The sequence below is a fragment of the Zeugodacus cucurbitae genome, chromosome 3 (genome assembly GCF_028554725.1).
Source record: "Zeugodacus cucurbitae isolate PBARC_wt_2022May chromosome 3, idZeuCucr1.2, whole genome shotgun sequence".
In the NCBI taxonomy this organism is placed as follows: domain Eukaryota; kingdom Metazoa; phylum Arthropoda; class Insecta; order Diptera; family Tephritidae; genus Zeugodacus; species Zeugodacus cucurbitae.
The window spans coordinates 31,235,588-31,263,478 of record NC_071668.1 but is presented as its reverse complement, the minus strand read 5'-3'; the positions used below and the strand labels follow the sequence as shown (position 1 = coordinate 31,263,478).

The 27,891-nt window shown below is 33.2% G+C and overlaps 1 protein-coding gene across 1 annotated transcript in view; it reads left to right on the top strand.

Moving 5' to 3' along the window:
• The first annotated feature begins 20,439 nt into the window (after positions 1 to 20,439).
• Positions 20,440 to 27,891, top strand: part of LOC105219547 (nitric oxide synthase-like) — a 174,514-nt gene continuing 167,062 nt past the window's right edge. The window contains exon 1 of the mRNA XM_054226417.1: positions 20,440 to 21,231. The gene's annotated coding sequence lies outside the window, so the exon portion shown is untranslated. The remainder of the gene's footprint in view (positions 21,232 to 27,891) is intronic.

Genomic DNA, 27,891 nt, shown 5'->3' with positions numbered 1-27,891 from the left:
GATATATTCAAATAACCGATTTGGGGCGGGACCACGCCCACCTACCCAAAAAAATGGCATAAAAATATGTCCCTTACTAATGCGATCCTTTATTACAAATTTTATTTCCATAGCTTTATTTATGGCTTAGTAATGGCACTTTATGTATTTTCGGTTTTCGCCATTTTGTGGTCGTGGTAGTGGACCGATTTTCCCCATCTTCAACAACCTTCCTATTGTGCCAAGGAACAAGTGTGCCAAGTTTCATCAAGATATCTTAATTTTTACTCAAGTTACAGCTTGCACAGACGGACAGACAGACATTCGGATTTTGACTCGCCTCGTCGCCCTGATATATATAACCCTATATCTAATAGGTTTTGGGTGTTACAAACAACCGTTATGTGAACAAAACTATAATACTCTCTTAGCAACTTTGTTGCGAGAGTATAAAAATTACGTTATCCATATAGGAAAAGTGCTTTTCTATTAAAGGGACCATGTTCTTCAGTAAGAGCTGTTGGTATTTAACTTAGTTAACATTTCCATCAATTAAGGGCAACTTTCCAGCACCATGATAAGAAAAACACCCCCAGATCATTAGGGTCCCCCCAGCCTAACGGTACTTCTGACACATGAATTATAGAAACTTTCAAAAATTTTCTGCGAACGTGCGACATATCGTATGTATGCACCGAAGTGGTTAATTTTGGATCTATCTGACTTTTCTCCAATACTCCTTGGTCCAAATTTTGTGCAATTTAGCCCACTGGAGGCGTTTTAGTCGCATTTTTTTACCGATAAAAGTTGGTTTTTTGGATGGCCAACGGCCAGCTCGTCCGGCTTTTTGGAGGCGCCGTAGTACAATCCGTGTTCTGATTTCGGTTCCATTCAGTTTCCGAACTTCGATTCTAATGACTTCAACGGTTTTGAATTTGTTCCGATTTCTCATCCGCTTAATATGGTGGTCATCCTTGACAGCAGCCCTCTTCGGGCGTCCGGAGCCCGGAGCTTTGCGTTTTATAGAGCCAGTCTTTGGATGTTTTTGAAGGAAAACACTGATAGTAGTCTAAATAAACTTTATTTGTTCACACATTTTTTTTTATCAATTTCACTTAATTTTGGCATTTTTGCACTTTCCATTTATTTTTGCAATGACGAGTACACTCAGGAAAATAATTGGAATTCAGAGTTGTCATGCAAATGAGTTCCCGAGAAATTTAACCAATTGGTATATTTTCATTATTTCAATAAAAAAAAATAAAAAATAGGTGTCCAAAATTTTTAATATTAAGCTAAGGACTATATACAATATTATTCAGGAACAAAAAAATAAAATATACTACATTGGAAGAAGGCTGGACGCAAACTTTCAGAGCTTTCACTTTGGGATTTTTCTTAAATATTACAATAAGTGATAAAAACCCCAAAAATTTGCCTCGTCCCAACCAGCCAGGAAAAAACGACCGCTATATGCCAATGGCATCTATTACTGTTGAAAATCAGCTATAGTTGATGTTACTAAGCCAATGGAATACTGGAACACAATATTTATGAAATTATCTCAAAATTATGCCCTGATTGTTTACCTCCAGAGTCCATCAAATACTGTGTATTTTATATTTTTCTGCAGAACAATATTGTACAAAGTCCTTAGTTATGTACATACATACATAAATCGTCATATATAGTATATGAGGTCTGAGGTAATTCCTGAACCGATTTCATTCATTTTCACCAGCAAGGTACACTATATCCAAGACTATACGCTATTTGCTAAGATATTTCACATATTAACCAATACAATACGTATTCGACAATTTTTTCACAAATGAAGCCAGATTATTACCTGTTCCTGTCTATAGCGAATGATGTTGATTATGAAAATTTGTCTCACGAGAAACAATCTTAGGCAAATATCTCCGTTTCGCAGCGCTACAGAGCTCGTATCTATGTACATCGTATCGCTACAGAGCAATATTATACATATTTTATGGATCGACGCTATGCATGATTAGTTTGGATATTGCGTTCAACAGTTATAGACGTGTTAACTAACGCCGAAGTTCTATTTTATAGTTTTCCATCGTTAAAGGCAAATATAATTTCAGCAACATCATTAACGGTGGGTGCATTGAATCTTCGCACATGTTAACCTGTTGGGGTACAATCCGCTATTATGACAAATTTGTGCGTATCCGATGGCATTTGTTCCAATGCAAACATCTTTTATCGTATGTCCCTAAACATTTTTGCGAAGTAACTAAATAAAACAGTGCATAAATCTATATTCTGCAACTTTTTTTTTTTTTAATTTATTAGGCAATTCACAAGCTTTGTTGTATGTCTTATGTCATATTTCTATATATAGCGTTTTCTTTTCTCGATGAAAATGCTGCCTTTTTATATTTCAACATTATACAAATGCTGTACTACCTTTTTGAATGTTTTCCATTTTTTACGTGATAAAAGAACAGAGAAATGTCTTCCTATTATGCTAGTCAACTCTCATCCACAATTTGAAAATCCGAATACAGGGCAGAATAAATGTTACATTTTTTGAGAAAAGAAAACGCTATTAATCAGCTGATAATGAACAATTAAGAAGACAGAAATGCTATATATCCGCGATCCGCGATAAAAAATCATCAATATATATATGCGATCATCCGATTTTGGCTTAGCAAAAAAAACAGCGATTTTTACTGAGGCCAAAACCAGATATATGTCCGTATTTTCCAGATATATACAATGTGCGGTATAAATCGGTTAAGAAGTGTTCGGGCAGAAGGGCACGAGCAAAACCGACCACTGAACGACCCAAAAAAACCGGTTCTTCACAGAAAACCGACTACCCACTCGTCGAAAATTTGCCCCAAAACGCCCCACCCACCGACCGCCCACACTGCCACGAGTGTGGCCCAAAAAAAACCGGTTCCAAAAAGTAACCGGTTACTGCAGTACTAGGTATATGCCGCAAAAAACCGAAAAACCTCGGCAGCAAGTGGGTAGGGGTATAGAATAGCGAACTCAAGAAACATACCACGCAGTGTTGTATAAGTCATATTTTAATTTTGCATGTGAAACAACAACAGTGTTGATATGACAGTCATAAAAAAATATGACAATATGACGATACACACAATATGACACCTTGTGAATACCCTAATTGTATCTTGGTGGTGAAAACGAGTGAAATTGGTTTAGGAATTACCTCAGTCCCCATATACTATTTATGATGATTTTCGTTATTCTATTGAACTTTATATCCTTTAAGTCCCAAAATGAAAGAAATCGGATAATAACCACGCCCACCTCCCATACAAAGGTTAGGTTGAAAATTACTAAAAGTGGATTAAAAACACTGATAGTAGTCTAAATAAACTTTATTTGTTCACACATTTTTTTTTATCAATTTCACTTAATTTTGGCATTTTTGCACTTTCCATTTATTTTTGCAATGACGAGTACACTCAGGAAAATAATTGGAATTCAGAGTTGTCATGCAAATGAGTTCCCGAGAAATTTAACCAATTGGTATATTTTCATTATTTCAATAAAAAAAAATAAAAAATAGGTGTCCAAAATTTTTAATATTAAGCTAAGGACTATATACAATATTATTCAGGAACAAAAAAATAAAATATACTACATTGGAAGAAGGCTGGACGCAAACTTTCAGAGCTTTCACTTTGGGATTTTTCTTAAATATTACAATAAGTGATAAAAACCACAAAAATTTGCCTCGTCCCAACCAGCCAGGAAAAAACGACCGCTATATGCCAATGGCATCTATTACTGTTGAAAATCAGCTATAGTTGATGTTACTAAGCCAATGGAATACTGGAACACAATATTTATGAAATTATCTCAAAATTATGCCCTGATTGTTTACTTCCAGAGTCCATCAAATACTGTGTATTTTATATTTTTCTGCAGAACAATATTGTACAAAGTCCTTAGTTATGTACATACATACATAAATCGTCATATATAGTATATGAGGTCTGAGGTAATTCCTGAACCGATTTCATTCATTTTCACCAGCAAGGTACACTATATCCAAGACTATACGCTATTTGCTAAGATATTTCACATATTAACCAATACAATACGTATTCGACAATTTTTTCACATATGAAGCCAGAGATGATATACACTATATGTGTAAAGTTTTATTCCACTATCTTCATTCGTTCCTTATGTATACATTATAAAGTGAAGGAATAAGATATAATTCAAAATTGGGTTATAAGGAAAGTAGTCGTAGTTGTGAACCGATTTCGCCCATTTTTAATCCATGTTATCAGGCTGTCGGACAGACGGACATGAATATGTGCCAAAATATTCCCAGAAGAACACGTGTTGACTTTTTTTTTTAAATGTCCCGTTCATTTTTCATGAATTCGTTCTTCGAATTGTGCTTGTATTTTGCAAAGAATTCATTGACAATTGGTTTTTTTGTTGTTTTTGGTTACTTGAGGCCTATCTTATGTTTTTGTTTTTACTTTTTTTTGTTTTTTTAACATATTCTATTACTAGATATATCTTCATGATTCAATTATAAAAGGTTTGGTAAGTAGTGACAGCAAAGTTTTGACACTGCGTTACAAAAGGTTGTATTTCCGAAGGAAAGAAAAAAGGGAAAAATTAATTCGCTTTTTTTGGGAACGTAGTTAAAAATATATTCCAAGTAGTATAAAATATAGAATATTTAACATTTTTCACATGAAACAAACATTTAATTTTATTTTCGGAAATTAGCATTAAAATTATATAATAATTGATCAGACACCTACTATACTAATTAGTCTGGAAGAATTTGACCCACACATTATGATTTCGTTTGAAGTGAAGCTCTAGAAAGATTCTAACAATGGATAAATAACGTTGATTGATTACATGATCTTGCAACGAGAGAGTTACAAAAAGAGCCAGAGTTGAAGATATAGTCCCAATTCCTTCTGTGGAAAATAAAACAATTGTAAAAATAAAGAAGTACTCTATATTCATTGTGCGACTGCTCTGAAGAATTCTAAGAAAAATCTCAAAATGTATTATTCAGATGTTATAATAGTTAGTATGTATATTTCTACTAGACTTGACTGTGTTAATTTCGGGAATGTATATGAAACCTATGAAATAATTCCTTAGACACCTGAAAATCACCTGTTCTCACATATATACATGAATATTACGATTCCGCTTCAAGGAGAAGGAACATTTAGATCAGTAAAACAATATAAGTGCGATTGATTACATAACCTTTTATTGGGAGAATTGCAAAAGACAATGGAACAACTAGAGTCCGAAAAACATTCCTGATTTCCTTATGCGAGAAACAAGTAAAACGGAAAAAATAGCGAAGTACAATGAACACTTTTTATTTAAAATTAGGTTTAAACAGTAGTTACGTTACAAAAATTGAAGATAACTGGACTTCTTTTAACTCCCTTGTTCTTCCAACCGGGACAGTTAAAAAAATCTTCTCATATCTTTAGTTGTTACTTTCTGTTTTGAACTCTCTTTTGAGACGAAATATCGGTATCTAATCTGCAATCCTTGTAACTGAGCCTTTTTGGCAATCGCCTGTTTTGGTTTTTCTTTAATCGCTTTATTCGCAATATCCAGAGTCAATAAAAAACGCGGTTAGTTATCTTCTCGATATACATAACCGTATATGTATATAAATGAAACGGTTAAGATAGTTTTTATATTAAAAATATAATTGAATCGAATAATTTATTTGAATTTTGGTAATATAAAATTCGAATGTCAATAAAAAAATCGAGAAAATCATATAAAAATGAAACAATATTGTCTATCTCTTGCGTTGATAAATATCTGCTACTATTTACAACTTTTTGAACAATTTTCTGGATAAATTTCGAAAAAAACATTATTGTTTTGCTAACGCAGAAGAGTTGTCAAAAAAGAGTGAGAAAGCTGTTTACTTATCAAACCTTTTATAATTGAATCATGGATATATCTTATGATAATACTGTAAAAGAAAAACTATAAAAAACTAAACCTTTGTTAAAGAAATTTAATGTCAAAGTTGATTTTTTGTATCGATTTGCATTTTGCAAAGAATTAGTTGACAAACTGTAGCAGTCCTTTAAGGACAGAAAGAAAGCTTTTTTGGGAGGTTCTTTTACATACATACAACTCATAGTCCAAACCAGCACCAAATGATTATTACCTGTTCCTGTCTATAGCGAATGATGTTGATTATGAAAATTTGTCTCACGAGAAACAATCTTAGGCAAATATCTCCGTTTCGCAGCGCTACAGAGCTCGTATCTAAGTACATCGTATCGCTACAGAGCAATATTATACATATGTTATGGATCGACGCTATGCATGATTAGTTTGGATATTGCGTTCAACAGTTATAGACGTGTTAACTAACGCCGAAGTTCTATTTTATAGTTTTCCATCGTTAAAGGCAAATATAATTTCAGCAACATCATTAACGGTGGGTGCATTGAATCTTCGCACATGTTAACCTGTTGGGGTACAATCCGCTATTATGACAAATTTGTGCGTATCCGATGGCATTTGTTCCAATGCAAACATCTTTTATCGTATGTCCCTAAACATTTTTGCGAAGTAACTAAATAAAACAGTGCATAAATCTATATTCTGCAACTTTTTTTTTTTTAATTTATTAGGCAATTCACAAGCTTTGTTGTATGTCTTATGTCATATTTCTATATATAGCGTTTTCTTTTCTCGATGAAAATGCTGCCTTTTTATATTTCAACACTATACAAATGCTGTACTACCTTTTTGAATGTTTTCCATTTTTTACGTGATAAAAGAACAGAGAAATGTCTTCCTATTATGCTAGTCAACTCTCATCCACAATTTGAAAATCCGAATACAGGGCAGAATAAATGTTACATTTTTTGAGAAAAGAAAACGCTATTAATCAGCTGATAATGAACAATTAAGAAGACAGAAATGCTATATATCCGCGATCCGCGATAAAAAATCATCAATATATATATGCGATCATCCGATTTTGGCTTAGCAAAAAAAACAGCGATTTTTACTGAGGCCAAAACCAGATATTTATATGTCCGTATTTTCCAGATATATACAATGTGCGGTATAAATCGGTTAAGAAGTGTTCGGGCAGAAGGGCACGAGCAAAACCGACCACTGAACGACCCAAAAAAACCGGTTCTTCACAGAAAACCGACTACCCACTCGTCGAAAATTTGCCCCAAAACGCCCCACCCACCGACCGCCCAACACTGCCACGAGTTTGGCCCAAAAAAAAACCGGTTCCAAAAAGTAACCGGTTACTGCAGTACTAGGTATATGCCGCAAAAAACCGAAAAACCTCGGCAGCAAGTGGGTAGGGGTATAGAATAGCGAACTCAAGAAACATACCACGCAGTGTTGTATAAGTCATATTTTAATTTTGCATGTGAAACAACAACAGTGTTGATATGACAGTCATAAAAAAATATGACAATATGACGATACACACAATATGACACCTTGTGAATACCCTAATTGTATCTTGGTGGTGAAAACGAGTGAAATTGGTTTAGGAATTACCTCAGTCCCCATATACTATTTATGATGATTTTCGTTATTCTATTGAACTTTATATCCTTTAAGTCCCAAAATGAAAGAAATCGGATAATAACCACGCCCACCTCCCATACAAAGGTTAGGTTGAAAATTACTAAAAGTGGATTAAAAACACTGATAGTAGTCTAAATAAACTTTATTTGTTCACACATTTTTTTTTATCAATTTCACTTAATTTTGGCATTTTTGCACTTTCCATTTATTTTTGCAATGACGAGTACACTCAGGAAAATAATTGGAATTCAGAGTTGTCATGCAAATGAGTTCCCGAGAAATTTAACCAATTGGTATATTTTCATTATTTCAATAAAAAAAAATAAAAAATAGGTGTCCAAAATTTTTAATATTAAGCTAAGGACTATATACAATATTATTCAGGAACAAAAAAATAAAATATACTACATTGGAAGAAGGCTGGACGCAAACTTTCAGAGCTTTCACTTTGGGATTTTTCTTAAATATTACAATAAGTGATAAAAACCACAAAAATTTGCCTCGTCCCAACCAGCCAGGAAAAAACGACCGCTATATGCCAATGGCATCTATTACTGTTGAAAATCAGCTATAGTTGATGTTACTAAGCCAATGGAATACTGGAACACAATATTTATGAAATTATCTCAAAATTATGCCCTGATTGTTTACTTCCAGAGTCCATCAAATACTGTGTATTTTATATTTTTCTGCAGAACAATATTGTACAAAGTCCTTAGTTATGTACATACATACATAAATCGTCATATATAGTATATGAGGTCTGAGGTAATTCCTGAACCGATTTCATTCATTTTCACCAGCAAGGTACACTATATCCAAGACTATACGCTATTTGCTAAGATATTTCACATATTAACCAATACAATACGTATTCGACAATTTTTTCACATATGAAGCCAGAGATGATATACACTATATGTGTAAAGTTTTATTCCACTATCTTCATTCGTTCCTTATGTATACATTATAAAGTGAAGGAATAAGATATAATTCAAAATTGGGTTATAAGGAAAGTAGTCGTAGTTGTGAACCGATTTCGCCCATTTTTAATCCATGTTATCAGGCTGTCGGACAGACGGACATGAATATGTGCCAAAATATTCCCAGAAGAACACGTGTTGACTTTTTTTTTTAAATGTCCCGTTCATTTTTCATGAATTCGTTCTTCGAATTGTGCTTGTATTTTGCAAAGAATTCATTGACAATTGGTTTTTTTGTTGTTTTTGGTTACTTGAGGCCTATCTTATGTTTTTGTTTTTACTTTTTTTTGTTTTTTTAACATATTCTATTACTAGATATATCTTCATGATTCAATTATAAAAGGTTTGGTAAGTAGTGACAGCAAAGTTTTGACACTGCGTTACAAAAGGTTGTATTTCCGAAGGAAAGAAAAAAGGGAAAAATTAATTCGCTTTTTTTGGGAACGTAGTTAAAAATATATTCCAAGTAGTATAAAATATAGAATATTTAACATTTTTCACATGAAACAAACATTTAATTTTATTTTCGGAAATTAGCATTAAAATTATATAATAATTGATCAGACACCTACTATACTAATTAGTCTGGAAGAATTTGACCCACACATTATGATTTCGTTTGAAGTGAAGCTCTAGAAAGATTCTAACAATGGATAAATAACGTTGATTGATTACATGATCTTGCAACGAGAGAGTTACAAAAAGAGCCAGAGTTGAAGATATAGTCCCAATTCCTTCTGTGGAAAATAAAACAATTGTAAAAATAAAGAAGTACTCTATATTCATTGTGCGACTGCTCTGAAGAATTCTAAGAAAAATCTCAAAATGTATTATTCAGATGTTATAATAGTTAGTATGTATATTTCTACTAGACTTGACTGTGTTAATTTCGGGAATGTATATGAAACCTATGAAATAATTCCTTAGACACCTGAAAATCACCTGTTCTCACATATATACATGAATATTACGATTCCGCTTCAAGGAGAAGGAACATTTAGATCAGTAAAACAATATAAGTGCGATTGATTACATAACCTTTTATTGGGAGAATTGCAAAAGACAATGGAACAACTAGAGTCCGAAAAACATTCCTGATTTCCTTATGCGAGAAACAAGTAAAACGGAAAAAATAGCGAAGTACAATGAACACTTTTTATTTAAAATTAGGTTTAAACAGTAGTTACGTTACAAAAATTGAAGATAACTGGACTTCTTTTAACTCCCTTGTTCTTCCAACCGGGACAGTTAAAAAAATCTTCTCATATCTTTAGTTGTTACTTTCTGTTTTGAACTCTCTTTTGAGACGAAATATCGGTATCTAATCTGCAATCCTTGTAACTGAGCCTTTTTGGCAATCGCCTGTTTTGGTTTTTCTTTAATCGCTTTATTCGCAATATCCAGAGTCAATAAAAAACGCGGTTAGTTATCTTCTCGATATACATAACCGTATATGTATATAAATGAAACGGTTAAGATAGTTTTTATATTAAAAATATAATTGAATCGAATAATTTATTTGAATTTTGGTAATATAAAATTCGAATGTCAATAAAAAAATCGAGAAAATCATATAAAAATGAAACAATATTGTCTATCTCTTGCGTTGATAAATATCTGCTACTATTTACAACTTTTTGAACAATTTTCTGGATAAATTTCGAAAAAAACATTATTGTTTTGCTAACGCAGAAGAGTTGTCAAAAAAGAGTGAGAAAGCTGTTTACTTATCAAACCTTTTATAATTGAATCATGGATATATCTTATGATAATACTGTAAAAGAAAAACTATAAAAAACTAAACCTTTGTTAAAGAAATTTAATGTCAAAGTTGATTTTTTGTATCGATTTGCATTTTGCAAAGAATTAGTTGACAAACTGTAGCAGTCCTTTAAGGACAGAAAGAAAGCTTTTTTGGGAGGTTCTTTTACATACATACAACTCATAGTCCAAACCAGCACCAAATGATTATTACCTGTTCCTGTCTATAGCGAATGATGTTGATTATGAAAATTTGTCTCACGAGAAACAATCTTAGGCAAATATCTCCGTTTCGCAGCGCTACAGAGCTCGTATCTATGTACATCGTATCGCTACAGAGCAATATTATACATATGTTATGGATCGACGCTATGCATGATTAGTTTGGATATTGCGTTCAACAGTTATAGACGTGTTAACTAACGCCGAAGTTCTATTTTATAGTTTTCCATCGTTAAAGGCAAATATAATTTCAGCAACATCATTAACGGTGGGTGCATTGAATCTTCGCACATGTTAACCTGTTGGGGTACAATCCGCTATTATGACAAATTTGTGCGTATCCGATGGCATTTGTTCCAATGCAAACATCTTTTATCGTATGTCCCTAAACATTTTTGCGAAGTAACTAAATAAAACAGTGCATAAATCTATATTCTGCAACTTTTTTTTTTTAATTTATTAGGCAATTCACAAGCTTTGTTGTATGTCTTATGTCATATTTCTATATATAGCGTTTTCTTTTCTCGATGAAAATGCTGCCTTTTTATATTTCAACATTATACAAATGCTGTACTACCTTTTTGAATGTTTTCCATTTTTTACGTGATAAAAGAACAGAGAAATGTCTTCCTATTATGCTAGTCAACTCTCATCCACAATTTGAAAATCCGAATACAGGGCAGAATAAATGTTACATTTTTTGAGAAAAGAAAACGCTATTAATCAGCTGATAATGAACAATTAAGAAGACAGAAATGCTATATATCCGCGATCCGCGATAAAAAATCATCAATATATATATGCGATCATCCGATTTTGGCTTAGCAAAAAAAACAGCGATTTTTACTGAGGCCAAAACCAGATATATGTCCGTATTTTCCAGATATATACAATGTGCGGTATAAATCGGTTAAGAAGTGTTCGGGCAGAAGGGCACGAGCAAAACCGACCACTGAACGACCCAAAAAAACCGGTTCTTCACAGAAAACCGACTACCCACTCGTCGAAAATTTGCCCCAAAACGCCCCACCCACCGACCGCCCACACTGCCACGAGTGTGGCCCAAAAAAAACCGGTTCCAAAAAGTAACCGGTTACTGCAGTACTAGGTATATGCCGCAAAAAACCGAAAAACCTCGGCAGCAAGTGGGTAGGGGTATAGAATAGCGAACTCAAGAAACATACCACGCAGTGTTGTATAAGTCATATTTTAATTTTGCATGTGAAACAACAACAGTGTTGATATGACAGTCATAAAAAAATATGACAATATGACGATACACACAATATGACACCTTGTGAATACCCTAATTGTATCTTGGTGGTGAAAACGAGTGAAATTGGTTTAGGAATTACCTCAGTCCCCATATACTATTTATGATGATTTTCGTTATTCTATTGAACTTTATATCCTTTAAGTCCCAAAATGAAAGAAATCGGATAATAACCACGCCCACCTCCCATACAAAGGTTAGGTTGAAAATTACTAAAAGTGGATTAAAAACACTGATAGTAGTCTAAATAAACTTTATTTGTTCACACATTTTTTTTTATCAATTTCACTTAATTTTGGCATTTTTGCACTTTCCATTTATTTTTGCAATGACGAGTACACTCAGGAAAATAATTGGAATTCAGAGTTGTCATGCAAATGAGTTCCCGAGAAATTTAACCAATTGGTATATTTTCATTATTTCAATAAAAAAAAATAAAAAATAGGTGTCCAAAATTTTTAATATTAAGCTAAGGACTATATACAATATTATTCAGGAACAAAAAAATAAAATATACTACATTGGAAGAAGGCTGGACGCAAACTTTCAGAGCTTTCACTTTGGGATTTTTCTTAAATATTACAATAAGTGATAAAAACCACAAAAATTTGCCTCGTCCCAACCAGCCAGGAAAAAACGACCGCTATATGCCAATGGCATCTATTACTGTTGAAAATCAGCTATAGTTGATGTTACTAAGCCAATGGAATACTGGAACACAATATTTATGAAATTATCTCAAAATTATGCCCTGATTGTTTACTTCCAGAGTCCATCAAATACTGTGTATTTTATATTTTTCTGCAGAACAATATTGTACAAAGTCCTTAGTTATGTACATACATACATAAATCGTCATATATAGTATATGAGGTCTGAGGTAATTCCTGAACCGATTTCATTCATTTTCACCAGCAAGGTACACTATATCCAAGACTATACGCTATTTGCTAAGATATTTCACATATTAACCAATACAATACGTATTCGACAATTTTTTCACATATGAAGCCAGAGATGATATACACTATATGTGTAAAGTTTTATTCCACTATCTTCATTCGTTCCTTATGTATACATTATAAAGTGAAGGAATAAGATATAATTCAAAATTGGGTTATAAGGAAAGTAGTCGTAGTTGTGAACCGATTTCGCCCATTTTTAATCCATGTTATCAGGCTGTCGGACAGACGGACATGAATATGTGCCAAAATATTCCCAGAAGAACACGTGTTGACTTTTTTTTTAAAATGTCCCGTTCATTTTTCATGAATTCGTTCTTCGAATTGTGCTTGTATTTTGCAAAGAATTCATTGACAATTGGTTTTTTTGTTGTTTTTGGTTACTTGAGGCCTATCTTATGTTTTTGTTTTTACTTTTTTTTGTTTTTTTAACATATTCTATTACTAGATATATCTTCATGATTCAATTATAAAAGGTTTGGTAAGTAGTGACAGCAAAGTTTTGACACTGCGTTACAAAAGGTTGTATTTCCGAAGGAAAGAAAAAAGGGAAAAATTAATTCGCTTTTTTTGGGAACGTAGTTAAAAATATATTCCAAGTAGTATAAAATATAGAATATTTAACATTTTTCACATGAAACAAACATTTAATTTTATTTTCGGAAATTAGCATTAAAATTATATAATAATTGATCAGACACCTACTATACTAATTAGTCTGGAAGAATTTGACCCACACATTATGATTTCGTTTGAAGTGAAGCTCTAGAAAGATTCTAACAATGGATAAATAACGTTGATTGATTACATGATCTTGCAACGAGAGAGTTACAAAAAGAGCCAGAGTTGAAGATATAGTCCCAATTCCTTCTGTGGAAAATAAAACAATTGTAAAAATAAAGAAGTACTCTATATTCATTGTGCGACTGCTCTGAAGAATTCTAAGAAAAATCTCAAAATGTATTATTCAGATGTTATAAAAGTTAGTATGTATATTTCTACTAGACTTGACTGTGTTAATTTCGGGAATGTATATGAAACCTATGAAATAATTCCTTAGACACCTGAAAATCACCTGTTCTCACATATATACATGAATATTACGATTCCGCTTCAAGGAGAAGGAACATTTAGATCAGTAAAACAATATAAGTGCGATTGATTACATAACCTTTTATTGGGAGAATTGCAAAAGACAATGGAACAACTAGAGTCCGAAAAACATTCCTGATTTCCTTATGCGAGAAACAAGTAAAACGGAAAAAATAGCGAAGTACAATGAACACTTTTTATTTAAAATTAGGTTTAAACAGTAGTTACGTTACAAAAATTGAAGATAACTGGACTTCTTTTAACTCCCTTGTTCTTCCAACCGGGACAGTTAAAAAAATCTTCTCATATCTTTAGTTGTTACTTTCTGTTTTGAACTCTCTTTTGAGACGAAATATCGGTATCTAATCTGCAATCCTTGTAACTGAGCCTTTTTGGCAATCGCCTGTTTTGGTTTTTCTTTAATCGCTTTATTCGCAATATCCAGAGTCAATAAAAAACGCGGTTAGTTATCTTCTCGATATACATAACCGTATATGTATATAAATGAAACGGTTAAGATAGTTTTTATATTAAAAATATAATTGAATCGAATAATTTATTTGAATTTTGGTAATATAAAATTCGAATGTCAATAAAAAAATCGAGAAAATCATATAAAAATGAAACAATATTGTCTATCTCTTGCGTTGATAAATATCTGCTACTATTTACAACTTTTTGAACAATTTTCTGGATAAATTTCGAAAAAAACATTATTGTTTTGCTAACGCAGAAGAGTTGTCAAAAAAGAGTGAGAAAGCTGTTTACTTATCAAACCTTTTATAATTGAATCATGGATATATCTTATGATAATACTGTAAAAGAAAAACTATAAAAAACTAAACCTTTGTTAAAGAAATTTAATGTCAAAGTTGATTTTTTGTATCGATTTGCATTTTGCAAAGAATTAGTTGACAAACTGTAGCAGTCCTTTAAGGACAGAAAGAAAGTTTTTTTGGGAGGTTCTTTTACATACATACAACTCATAGTCCAAACCAGCACCAAATGATTATTACCTGTTCCTGTCTATAGCGAATGATGTTGATTATGAAAATTTGTCTCACGAGAAACAATCTTAGGCAAATATCTCCGTTTCGCAGCGCTACAGAGCTCGTATCTATGTACATCGTATCGCTACAGAGCAATATTATACATATGTTATGGATCGACGCTATGCATGATTAGTTTGGATATTGCGTTCAACAGTTATAGACGTGTTAACTAACGCCGAAGTTCTATTTTATAGTTTTCCATCGTTAAAGGCAAATATAATTTCAGCAACATCATTAACGGTGGGTGCATTGAATCTTCGCACATGTTAACCTGTTGGGGTACAATCCGCTATTATGACAAATTTGTGCGTATCCGATGGCATTTGTTCCAATGCAAACATCTTTTATCGTATGTCCCTAAACATTTTTGCGAAGTAACTAAATAAAACAGTGCATAAATCTATATTCTGCAACTTTTTTTTTTTAATTTATTAGGCAATTCACAAGCTTTGTTGTATGTCTTATGTCATATTTCTATATATAGCGTTTTCTTTTCTCGATGAAAATGCTGCCTTTTTATATTTCAACATTATACAAATGCTGTACTACCTTTTTGAATGTTTTCCATTTTTTACGTGATAAAAGAACAGAGAAATGTCTTCCTATTATGCTAGTCAACTCTCATCCACAATTTGAAAATCCGAATACAGGGCAGAATAAATGTTACATTTTTTGAGAAAAGAAAACGCTATTAATCAGCTGATAATGAACAATTAAGAAGACAGAAATGCTATATATCCGCGATCCGCGATAAAAAATCATCAATATATATATGCGATCATCCGATTTTGGCTTAGCAAAAAAAACAGCGATTTTTACTGAGGCCAAAACCAGATATATGTCCGTATTTTCCAGATATATACAATGTGCGGTATAAATCGGTTAAGAAGTGTTCGGGCAGAAGGGCACGAGCAAAACCGACCACTGAACGACCCAAAAAAACCGGTTCTTCACAGAAAACCGACTACCCACTCGTCGAAAATTTGCCCCAAAACGCCCCACCCACCGACCGCCCAACACTGCCACGAGTGTGGCCCAAAAAAAAACCGGTTCCAAAAAGTAACCGGTTACTGCAGTACTAGGTATATGCCGCAAAAAACCGAAAAACCTCGGCAGCAAGTGGGTAGGGGTATAGAATAGCGAACTCAAGAAACATACCACGCAGTGTTGTATAAGTCATATTTTAATTTTGCATGTGAAACAACAACAGTGTTGATATGACAGTCATAAAAAAATATGACAATATGACGATACACACAATATGACACCTTGTGAATACCCTAATTGTATCTTGGTGGTGAAAACGAGTGAAATTGGTTTAGGAATTACCTCAGTCCCCATATACTATTTATGATGATTTTCGTTATTCTATTGAACTTTATATCCTTTAAGTCCCAAAATGAAAGAAATCGGATAATAACCACGCCCACCTCCCATACAAAGGTTAGGTTGAAAATTACTAAAAGTGGATTAACTCACGAACGAAAAACGTCAGAAACACTAAATTTCACATAAGAAATGGCAGTTAGAAGCTGCACTCAGATTTTTTTACAAAATGGAAAATTGGCGTGGCGTCGCCCACTTATGGGTTAAAAACCAAAACAAAAGTAAGCGCTAGTGAAGATATCGGTACAGAACTTTGCACAAATACTATGTTCATAGTGTGGCAACCCCATTCTAAAAATCGCCGAAATCGAACACGAGGACCTCGGTGCTTCTAACCTAATATTATGGTTTTCAACTTTCAATGGACTTTATACAATATATATGACGAAAATTGTGTATTATATAATATAAATAAAGTTAAATAAATAAATTGCGATAGTATAAAATGTTCGGTTACACCCGAACTTAGCCCTTCCTTAGACCCCTTTCACACAGGCAATTCCTGTTGCGGCAATTCTTAGTTTTATAGGAGAGGGGGCGACGAGGAGAGGAGAATCGCGCCGAGTCTGCTGTGTTCGAGCAACACGCTTTGTGTTCTTATTCGTAACAGTTCGCTGCTACGTAACAGTGCTGCATTTGCGCACATTTTGAAATTAATGTATACAATATATTTGAAAATTTGAATTTAATCATTTAATTTTGTATGTAATTTGCAAATACATATAGAAATATGCATAATATAATTAAAATGTGTTAGAAAATTGCGAATAACGATTATTATTAGTTAATAAAATATATTTTTTTGCTTGGAAACGATGCGTACAAGAAGTTGAGAAAATTATATGAAAGAGAATGACAGAAAAACACGAACAGAGTTGTCGAACAAGAATTGCTCGTGTGAACGCAAGGGGCGACAGCAAAAGAGAATCGCCCGAGAATTAACAACAGAAGTTGCCTGTGTGAAAGTGGACTTACTTGTTTTCGTTTCACTCTGCCTCTATTATTTCCCATAAAGAATATTTTTTGTGAGACTTTCGTGCACTTTTATAATCCCTCATAGATTTTCTATTGGTTTTAGGTGCGGACTTTGAACTGGCTAATCCAGAGTTTTAATATTTCGACTACTAATTCAAGTTTTAACGACCCGCGAGCAGTGTTTGGTCCCTGATTTCTGAAGAAGTTAAAAATAGATGCGATTTGCTCAGCCTAGCCGAGTTCCTGTCATTAAAACGTCTAGAACTTTGGTAATATTTTGATATTTTGGAAAACATTCTCATATGACATTTCTTTCACTTGAATATTTATTTTTTCCCATGGCGACTATGATTATAAATTTTGTTGAAAATTACTTTATTTAGTAAAAAAGAACAATATAGGTGTAAACTGTGGAGCACACTTTTATTGGAAAGAAATGGAAAATTTATAAAAACTCTCTGATATTAAAATACTTAAATGTGATGTAATCGGCAACGTTTCTAACAGCCCTATTCTAAAAAAAAACTTGTCAACTGAGATGAGAGGAAAATTTTGAAAGATTTCTTGTGAGGCATGTTTTGTGAAGCTTTTCTCGCTCGTACCCCATAAGAAAAGCTTAAAAAAGTCACCACGTGAGGTGAAAAGCAGGCCTTTGGGGATGAAATGATGATTGGAAAGTGGAGGTTTTCCAAATAAAGAATATATGTATATACATATAGCTGCAGTTGTAAATTATACAACTTTTATCTTGAATTTTCCCTATATACATATATAGAATTTTTTATTATTATTATGCACTTGTATTATATACTTATATTATTATTATACACATACACCACATTGTGTATGTGTTCCAAGTTTCGTTAAGATATCTCAATTTTTACTCAAGTAATCGCTTGCACGGACAGACGGACGGGCATACATCCGAATTTCAACTCCACTCGTCCTCATCCTGATCATTTATGTATATATAAAACCATATCTAACTCTTTTATTTCTGGGTGACACAAACAACCGTTATGTGAACAAAACTACAATACTTTCTTTAGCAACTTTGTTGCGAGAGTATAAAGATCATATGGGAAAAAAGTAAATTATCAACCAATTTAATACAGTAATTTCACAGCCATTATAATTAGAACAAAAACTCAATCCCGTTTAAATGAACAGTTTGTTCAATTACAGGAATCACGCTTATTTGGACCACCTAGTGAATTAAGGGATTAGGGATTCAAATTTTGAAATTTTTTGTCTTATTAAATACAGTAATCCCCGCTTAAGTGCTTAACATGCAAGACTTTTGAGACACTTAATCGGGAAAGACACATTTATTTCTTATTAATAACAATAAATATGAAACAAGTAAGGATAGGCTAAGTTCGGATGTAACCGAACATTTTATACTCTCGCAATTAATTTAGAGATTTACCTATATTTTCGGTGAAAAATTACCCTTAGGCACTGAGTTCTTCATGTTTGATATCAGGGGCCTTGAAAAGTCATGGTTCGATTTTGACAATTTTTCCACAAGTGATGCCACAGCTCAAATGCAGTATTTGTGTAAAGTTTTATTTCGCTATCTTTATCGGTTCCTTAAGTATACATTATAAAGTGAACGAATCAGAAGGACTCAAAATTGAGTTATATGGGAAGTAGGCGTAATTGGGAACCGATTTCTCCCAGTGTCATCAGGGTGTCAAGAACGTGTTATATACCGAATCATTGAAATCGGTCGAATAGTTCTTGAGATATGGTTTTTGACCCATAAGTGGGCGACGCCACGCTCATTTTCCATTTTGTAAAAAAATCTCAGTGCAGCTTCCTTCTGCCATTTCTCATGTAAAATTTGGTGTTTCAGACGTTTCTCGTTAGTGAGTTAACGCACTTTTAGTCATTTTCAACCTAACCATTGTATGGGAGGTGGGCGTGGTTATTATCCGATTTCTTTCATTTTTGAACTGTATAAGGAAGTGGCTAAAAGAAACGACTGCAGAAAGTTTGGTTTATATAGCTTTATTGGTTTGCGAGTTATATACAAAAAACCAATTTGGGGGTGGGGTCACTCCCACTTTTCAAAAACAATTACATCCGATTGTGCCCCTCCCTAATGTGATCCTATGTTCCAAATTTTATTTTCATAACTTTATTATCGCCATTTTGTGGGCGTGGCAGTGGTCCGATTCCGCCCATTTTCGAACTTAACCTTCTTATGGTGCCAAGGAATACATGTTGCAAGTTTCATTAAGATATCTCAATTTTTACTCAAGTTTCAGCTTGCACGGACGGACAGAAGGATTTGAACTTTACTCGTCACCCTGATCATTTTGATATACATAACCCTATATCTAACTCGTTTAGTTTTATAACTTACAAACAACCGTTATGTGAACAAAACTATAATACTCTCCTAGCAACTTTTGTTGCGAAAGTATAAAAATTATACAGTGTTGATTAGAAGACTAGAAAACTTTTTTTTCCACAATATTATTTGGTAGAATTTAAAAGGAAAATTTTTTTGATGACATATGTATATTTTGAACCAACTAAGCGTGAAAATCAATTAACCGAGTGCAATTATCCGAGAAAATTTACATGTGCTTTCATATACTATATATTTTGCCCTATAACACCGATCAATTACACGGGAAAACCAATTAACCATGTTCAAATTAACCATGTCAATTAAACGAAAAGTACTATATATACTTCTTACAGTAAATTTCCAGAATCCAGCTGTAAAATTCGATGTAACATATAAATGGACGGCGAACAAGAGAACTGCTGTAAGGGCGCGAAAACTTTAAAAGTCACTATTACCCTATCGGTGGGTGTAAAGAAAGTAATAACCCCCTCCCCCTGATACGTAACAGGCATGTTTCAAGGTCATTTCTGAATAAGAATGTGACACATCTCAGTTGTGCCAGTATTTGTCATAATTTTTTTTTACAAAATAACGACATATTTTGTGTTACAACGCATACTGTCATAGGGTGAAATTAGATTTCTTTTCAGAAAGAACGAAATATTTTGTGTTAGAACGATATTTGTGAAAAGGAAATTAAATTTTGAATGTTGCTTTTTTCAGCAATAACGACACATTTAACTTATGACAGCGTAATTGATTTATATTTTTCACAAATAACGACATTATTCAAAAGGGTTCACGTTTATGCCTACTGAAAAGCTTCAGTACACTCTTTTTAGTCCACTTATGCTCATCATTTTATTAAATACAATATAACATGCCACTAGTTTATTCAATACACTTTTGGCATTTTTCTACATTTGCTAAATAACCTAAAACCTATTTGACATAAATTTTCAAAACTTCATGTCGAAAAATCAAAAATAAATAAAATCGCTCCACCCTAATATGCACTCCACCCATATACACACATCTTTCTCGTTTAGTTAAAAATAACCGTTAGGTGAACAGACCTTTTACATTATACGCAACATGTTGTGAGAGGATAAAAATTTGTATGGTGTTATTGCCTTTGAAACAAAAATGTCCAATAGAAGTTTCGCATCCCTTCCAATCCTCGGCCTTTTCTGAATTATGTGTTTAGTGGTGTGTGTCTTTGCTAAAAGCTTTCAACCAATCCAGAATGCTTCCAACATTGTTGAAATGATTTGATGACGAGGTGTCGGTGGTGGGGGTAGCATCTGCGTCAACGCTGGCAGCATCCTCAACGCGCACCTGTATGAATCCGGTATTTAAAGAAGTTTCCACAGGAGCAATAGCTCAGTTAACGCGCGGCGTTTGAATTTGCAGGATCGCAAAAATACTAACGGAAAAGTGGTCATCATATTTGAAATTGAAATTACAAAAAATGAAAGTAAATTTGAAATTGCCAAAACAACTGCATACAAGTTGAAATTAAATGTCAGCGTCACATACTACAGTGTGTTATGGAAAATAGCGCACAAATAAATACATAAAAGTATGCAAACAAATATGCGAGGCTGTGTTAGTTGGCCTATTGAAGAGTTTCGGATCCCCATTGCACTAATTAAGTGTGTTTAAATGTTTTGTGTTAACACTCAGTGCGACACTTAACAACGCATTACATATAAATTGTGTTTGGATGCTTTAATTTTTTGGTGCGCGTTTAATGTAAAAAGCATGTTCTGGAAAAACAAAAATGTGCATAAATGAAATGAAAAAAAGTTTTCAGTTGATAATTTTAATTAACAAATCAGCCGATGAACGGCATTATTAACGGTATAGCTATATAATGTATTTAATTGGATATTTACTTTTCATGTAGCGAATTACGCAAGTAATTAGGTGCCTAATTTGAATTTCTGTAACAGTGGAGATTATTTATTTTGTAAAAAAGGACATGTTATTATTATTTTTTGCAGCATGCAAGCTGACAGTGAGCAGAAACAGTGACTCAAGTCTATAGGCATGGTTTTAAAATACCATAAAACCTTAAATATAACTTTTACTTCATCAAATTGATACTACACTAGACGTCTGTCTGAAAAGATCAGTGTCAGTAATCATTTCTTAAGGAGAACTATTAAAGAGGACTCCAAACAAAGATTGTGTAAAACGAAAAATCCCACGATGAGAGAAATTACCTTAACAAAGGAAATATGCTCTTAAAAATTAACTAGTTGAATGGAGAAACAAGTAAGGAAAGGCTAAGTTCGGGTGCAACCGAACATTTTATTCTCTCGCAATTAATTTAGAGATTTACCTATAATTTCGGTGAAAAATTACCCTTAGGCACTGAGTTCTTCATGTTTGATATCAGGGGCCTTGAAAAGTCATGGTTCGATTTTGACAATTTTTCCACAAGTGATGTCACAGCTCAAATAGAGTATTTGTGTAAAGTTTTATTTCGCTATCTTTATCGGTTCCTTATGTATACATTATAAAGTGAACGAGTCAGAAGGATTCAAAATTGAGTTGTATGGGAAGTAGGCGTAGTTGCGAACCGATTTCGCCCATATTCCACCAATATCATCAGGGTGTCAAGAAAATATTATATACAGAATTTCATTGAAATCTGTCGAGTAGTTCTTGAGATATGGTTTTTGACCCATAAGTGGGCGGCGCCACGCCCATTTTCCATTTTGTAAAAAAATCTCAGTGCAGCTTCCTTCTGCCATTTCTTATGTAAAATTTGGTGTTTCTGACGTTTCTCGTTAGTGAGTTAACCCACTTTTAGTAATTTTCAACCTAACCTTTGTATGGGAGGTGGGCGTGGTTATTATCCGATTTCTTATTTGGGGCGGGGTCACGCCCACTTTTCCAAACAAATTACATTCAAATGTGCCCCTTCCTAATGCGATCTTATGTTCCAAATTTTATTTTCATAACTTTATTTATGGCTTAGTTATAGCTCTTTATGTGTTATGTGTTTTCGGCAGTGGTCCGATTCCGCCCATCTTCGAACTTAACCTTCTTATGGTGCCAAGGAACACGTGTTCCAAGTTTCATTAAAATATCTCAATTTTTACTCAGGTTACAGCTTGCACGGACGGACAGCTTTACTTACTTACTTTACTTTAAGCTTTTTATATTTTACTTTTAGGGTACTCAAATGCAAGCAAGCGCGCAGATGTTCGTCATTGTAATGTGACATAATGAGGTCGTCGTAGGAGTATGTGTGGGGTCATTAACTAGGAAGCTGTTTGCTTGTATAATTGCTGAAATAACAGTTTTTCGAATGTAACCAGCTAGCACTTCAATTCTAATGCAATATGCAATCCAAAATAATAGTAAAGCAGCGGTGATTACCATAGATATATTTTTTATACTCTCGCAACAAAAGTTGCTAAAGAGAGTATTATAGTTTTGTCCACATAACGGTTGTTTGTAAGTCCTAAAACTAGACGAGTTAGATATAGGGTTATATATACCAAAGTGATCAGGGTGACGAGTAAAGTTCAAATCCGGATGTCAGTCTGTCCGTCCGTCCGTCTGTCCGTCTATCCGTCCGTGCAAGCTGTAACTTGAGTAAAAATTGAGATATCTTAATGAAACTTGGAACACGTATTCCTTGGCACCATAAGAAGGTTAAGTTCGAAGATGGGCGGAATCGGACCACTGCCACGCCCACAAAATGGCGATAACCAAAAACACATAAAGAGCTATAACTAAGCCATAAATAAAGTTATGAAAATAAAATTTGGAACATAGGATCGCATTAGGGAGGGGCACATTTGAATGTAATTTTTTTGGAAAAGTGGGCGTGACCCCGCCCCCAAATAGGTTTTTTGTATATATCTTGCAAACCAATTAAGCTATATAAACCAAACTTTCTGCAGTCGTTTTTTTAGCTATTTCCTTATACAGTCCAAAAATGAAAGAAATCGGATAATAACCACGCCCACCTCCCATACAATGGTTAGGTTGAAAATGACTAAAAGTGCTTTAACTCACTAACGAGAAACGTCAGAAACACCAAATTTTACATAAGAAATGGCAAAAGGAAGCTGTACTGAGATTTTTTTACAAAATGGAAAATGGGCGTAGCGTCGCCCACTTATGGGTCAAAAACCATATCTCAAGAACTACTCGACAGATTTTAATGAAATTCGGTATATAATACTGTATTTGAGCTGTGACATCACTTGTGGAAAAATTGTCAAAATCGAACCATGACTTTTCAAGGCTCCTGATATCAAACATGAAGAACTCAGTGCCTAAGGGTAATTTTTCACCGAAATTATAGGTAAATCTCTAAATAAATTGCGAGAGTATAATATGTTCGGTTGCACCCGAACTTAGCCTTTCCTTACTTGTTTTTACATATGATCTTTTGAAAATTGTTGCTGTTATTCTTTACTGAGTTATATCAACTTAAGTTGTTCAATTCACAATTATTAAATCTGTTTAATAATTTATAGCAATCACTGCAATACGATTTTCTTTAGTTTCCCACTCTCAACACCTAACCGATTATTTTATATGAATAGACACTGGATACAAATGAGAATTTCATAGCTTAGTTTTTTTTTACAATGGGGGTTGTGTGTTTAAGCAACTCGTGTATTACATTTTAAAATAAATGCCCATAACAGGAGGTGTTTCAGTTCCAAAACCTGTTTGCAGCCCTCCGAAAATGACTAATAGACATCATTATAATAGATACATATATGGGGACTATGCTGTCCCTATTGTGAAATTTAGTAATTTTGACGATATTTTTATTTATGTTTTCGCATTATTATTAGTTGGGAGTGGATATTACCTCATTTCACTTATTATTTCGGCATATCAAGAAAGGCTAGAAAACAATCTTCGGTATAAAACCATTAACGTAGTATAGATATGTATCAAAAACATCAGACAAGACCAAATGAGGGTATTACAAAACGTTTTGAGGGGTATTAGAAAATATGAAATTTATCATGCAATTAGTTCCAAAAGACATGTTCAAAATTTGCTATAGTGGAAGAGGGGCATCTGAGAACAGTTTTGAGTAATATGTGGTTTCGTGTCACAAATTGATTATATCGGTTCTCTTTGGAGCCCTTGGTAGAGCCATCATAAATTTCGGTTGCTCTGGTTCACCCTGCTTTGAAAATATCGGTTAATATGTGAAATGTTTTAGTGACATTCAGTGACACAATGAGGTTCAGTGCTAAAAGTTTATGAAAGCGTTTGTTGCCACAACCCCCATTTATAATGATTCCTGTGCTTCTGATTGATTGTTATCAATTCACAATTTTATCGACCGCAACAGTTATTAATAACGATAATAAAACTAAAATAGCACAAAATTCGTTTTTCAGAAAATAGAAAATTGTAGTATTTCTCAACTGGTTTAAAAATGTAACTGAAACATAGGTAAATCTGAAAACTATTTATAGATACAAAGGAATGGGGTTCAGTATTTGGTCGGAATTGAATTATAGTGACGCGGCATAGATTTGGCCTTCACAACGGGTTTTAGGTAGTTTTCCCAAGAATCCTTCACTATTACCCAAGTGCCTGATTTGGCTTTCCTGACTTCTTTGTTTGTTAGTGTATCTAAGGTGGTATTCAGTTTTTGGTGGACGACGCGCACACTGAGATGAACCTGAGCTTCCAAAAATAACGATTTTACTTTCATCTGTCCATAATATATTTCCAAGTGCCAGTTGACAAAAATTCTGGCGAATTTAATACGTTTAGCGACATTGCGGTCTTCTATTTCCGAATAAGTTTTTCTCTCATTTCTTAATTTTATAATGAGATTATGTTATGTTTCGTCGGTGCAAAATATTTCTTTACCACTAAACATTTTAAATTAAAAATCTTATATGTTTTAATAATTATGACGTATAATTACTTTGCTTACTGTTCCGTTTGCGAAAATATAAATTTAATGGAAATATGTACTATTTTTAATGTTCACTATTATTATTTTAAACAGTACATTCCGCAATGAAACAATAACAAACACTGACGGGCTCGAAACTCAAGCAAACTTTCATTTGAAATTGATTTAATTTATTTTGATATATCCGATGAGTTGTCTTTAATAGTAGTACTTCTCAATTACGAGCAAAATTTCTATGATTTGACTCTAACTTACTAACTGTTATTATTCCGAACACAATATGTTTATATATTTTATACGAAAAAATAAATCGTTTAAGTACTTTACCTAGGACCAAATTGGCACTTTCATATCGGTTAATTATAATTCTCACATTAGTGGGAATTTCAAATTGAATCAATTTCATTTAGAATAATGTGGTATCAAACCAATTTTAGAAATGCAATTAAAAATGTATTTCTCCATTTGGCAACATTTTACATATTAAATATTATAACAAAGATATCAAAAAGTAAAGGCGTGAGCATAATCCACTTTTTTGTTTTGATGTATTTTTAATCATTAATAAAGTCATTGATTTAAATAATATGTGATTTGTAAACGCTGCATTTTAATACAATTCTTTTCTTTAATTTAATTGACAAATTTGAGCTATGTACCAAATTATTTTAAAAAGTGTCTCTCAAAGATATTGTCTGAAGATTTATTATTAAATTTATTTAATTTCCGATTATTATTCCGATTTAATAGCCTTGGTTAGTAAACCGGCAACTATAAACTAGTCGCGCTACATAATTACATTTCACGTTTCTCTCTCACTCAAACATTGTTGTTGCTAAGCTAATTTGTTAATACTGTTCCTGAAACTGATTAGGAAGCAAAAAATATAGAATAATAATTTTGGGGAAATACATAGTGAATATCACAAATAATGACCTAAAATCTGGCAACTGGAATTTAACAATATTTTAATACATTTCTCAAATTGTTTTTATTAGACGAACATGTTTTGTTATAAAAATCAATTTAAATTGAACAATACTTTTTACATTCCCAAAAGCTGTGACGAGTGTACTTATGTATGCAGTTCACCACCATTTACAATGTAGAAAATTTTGTGATGGAACCAAATAAAATACCAATAAGTGCTCTTTTCTTTATATTTTACACATTCTATATTTGTGTATAACATGTATGGTTAAACCTTTTCGAATAAATTTTACACAATATGCACAATACTATCCACTTGCCATCCTCTCGTAGGTCAACCCATTTCGGTAGCTTTGGTCTCTAAATCGAGGCTGAATTTAATTTTCGAAATTCGTTTCGTTTTGCGTTTTGACAGTGCAATCACTGTCTTCGATTGGTCCTTCTCGGCGATTACTGCCCAAAATATTTAGTGACCAGCTAAACAGTTTTATTTCAATGTTGAATACAAGTTTTGCAGTGCCACTTGTGTTCTTGCTATTCTCTTGCGCTGTTATCCTTGTTTTTACTTAAATGGCGCTAAGGAGAAACATTGTATTTTGCTCTCAAGGGACTTGTTGTTTACGAATTCAAGAAAACGATTTAAGTAAATTCCGCCATCCGAAACTGGCGCGCAGTACTACTCCAACCATCCACAACGAACATAAGGAGTGTGAATGTAGTACTTGTTTGAATTGAATTTCCCTTGGGTAAATGCATTTGCAGTCCAATACGGAAGTCATAATGCACTTCAAAGATATGCAATCTTTTAATTCCATTCTGCTTAATTTGTACTGTGTTGCATTGGACTATATAAATTGTAAGAACGCGTAATGAGATTCTGTGTACCGTGAATCACAGTACATGAATAATGGCGATGTTCAGTTGGACATTGACTAACCGTGAATCTTTGAATAGGTACATCTATTAACCGGATAAAATATAATAAAATTAAATTTTTCAATTATAAAATTGTCCACCGATTAACCGGGATAATATCTACTATCTTGTAGTTTTTTATGTACTTATACTTAATTCAATTTACTTGAAGCAAATTTCTTATTGGATAGCAAAATAAGTTTTTTTATATTACACATATGTATATAACAAATGTTTTATCGTTGTAAAAAACATTACATTTGCTTATGAAAACCAGAATTTTACACAAAATTATGTCTACATATAGTTGAAAAATCCCCAGATAGATAGCACTAGAGAGACCAACACATCTTAGTAACTAGTTTGTTATTCGGTCGGTTTGTTATTTTTAGTCACCACTACCACAGCATTCAGTTCGTTTAATGTTATCCCATTGTAGGTGACTTTCAGTGCTATAGAGAATGCTTCACAGTA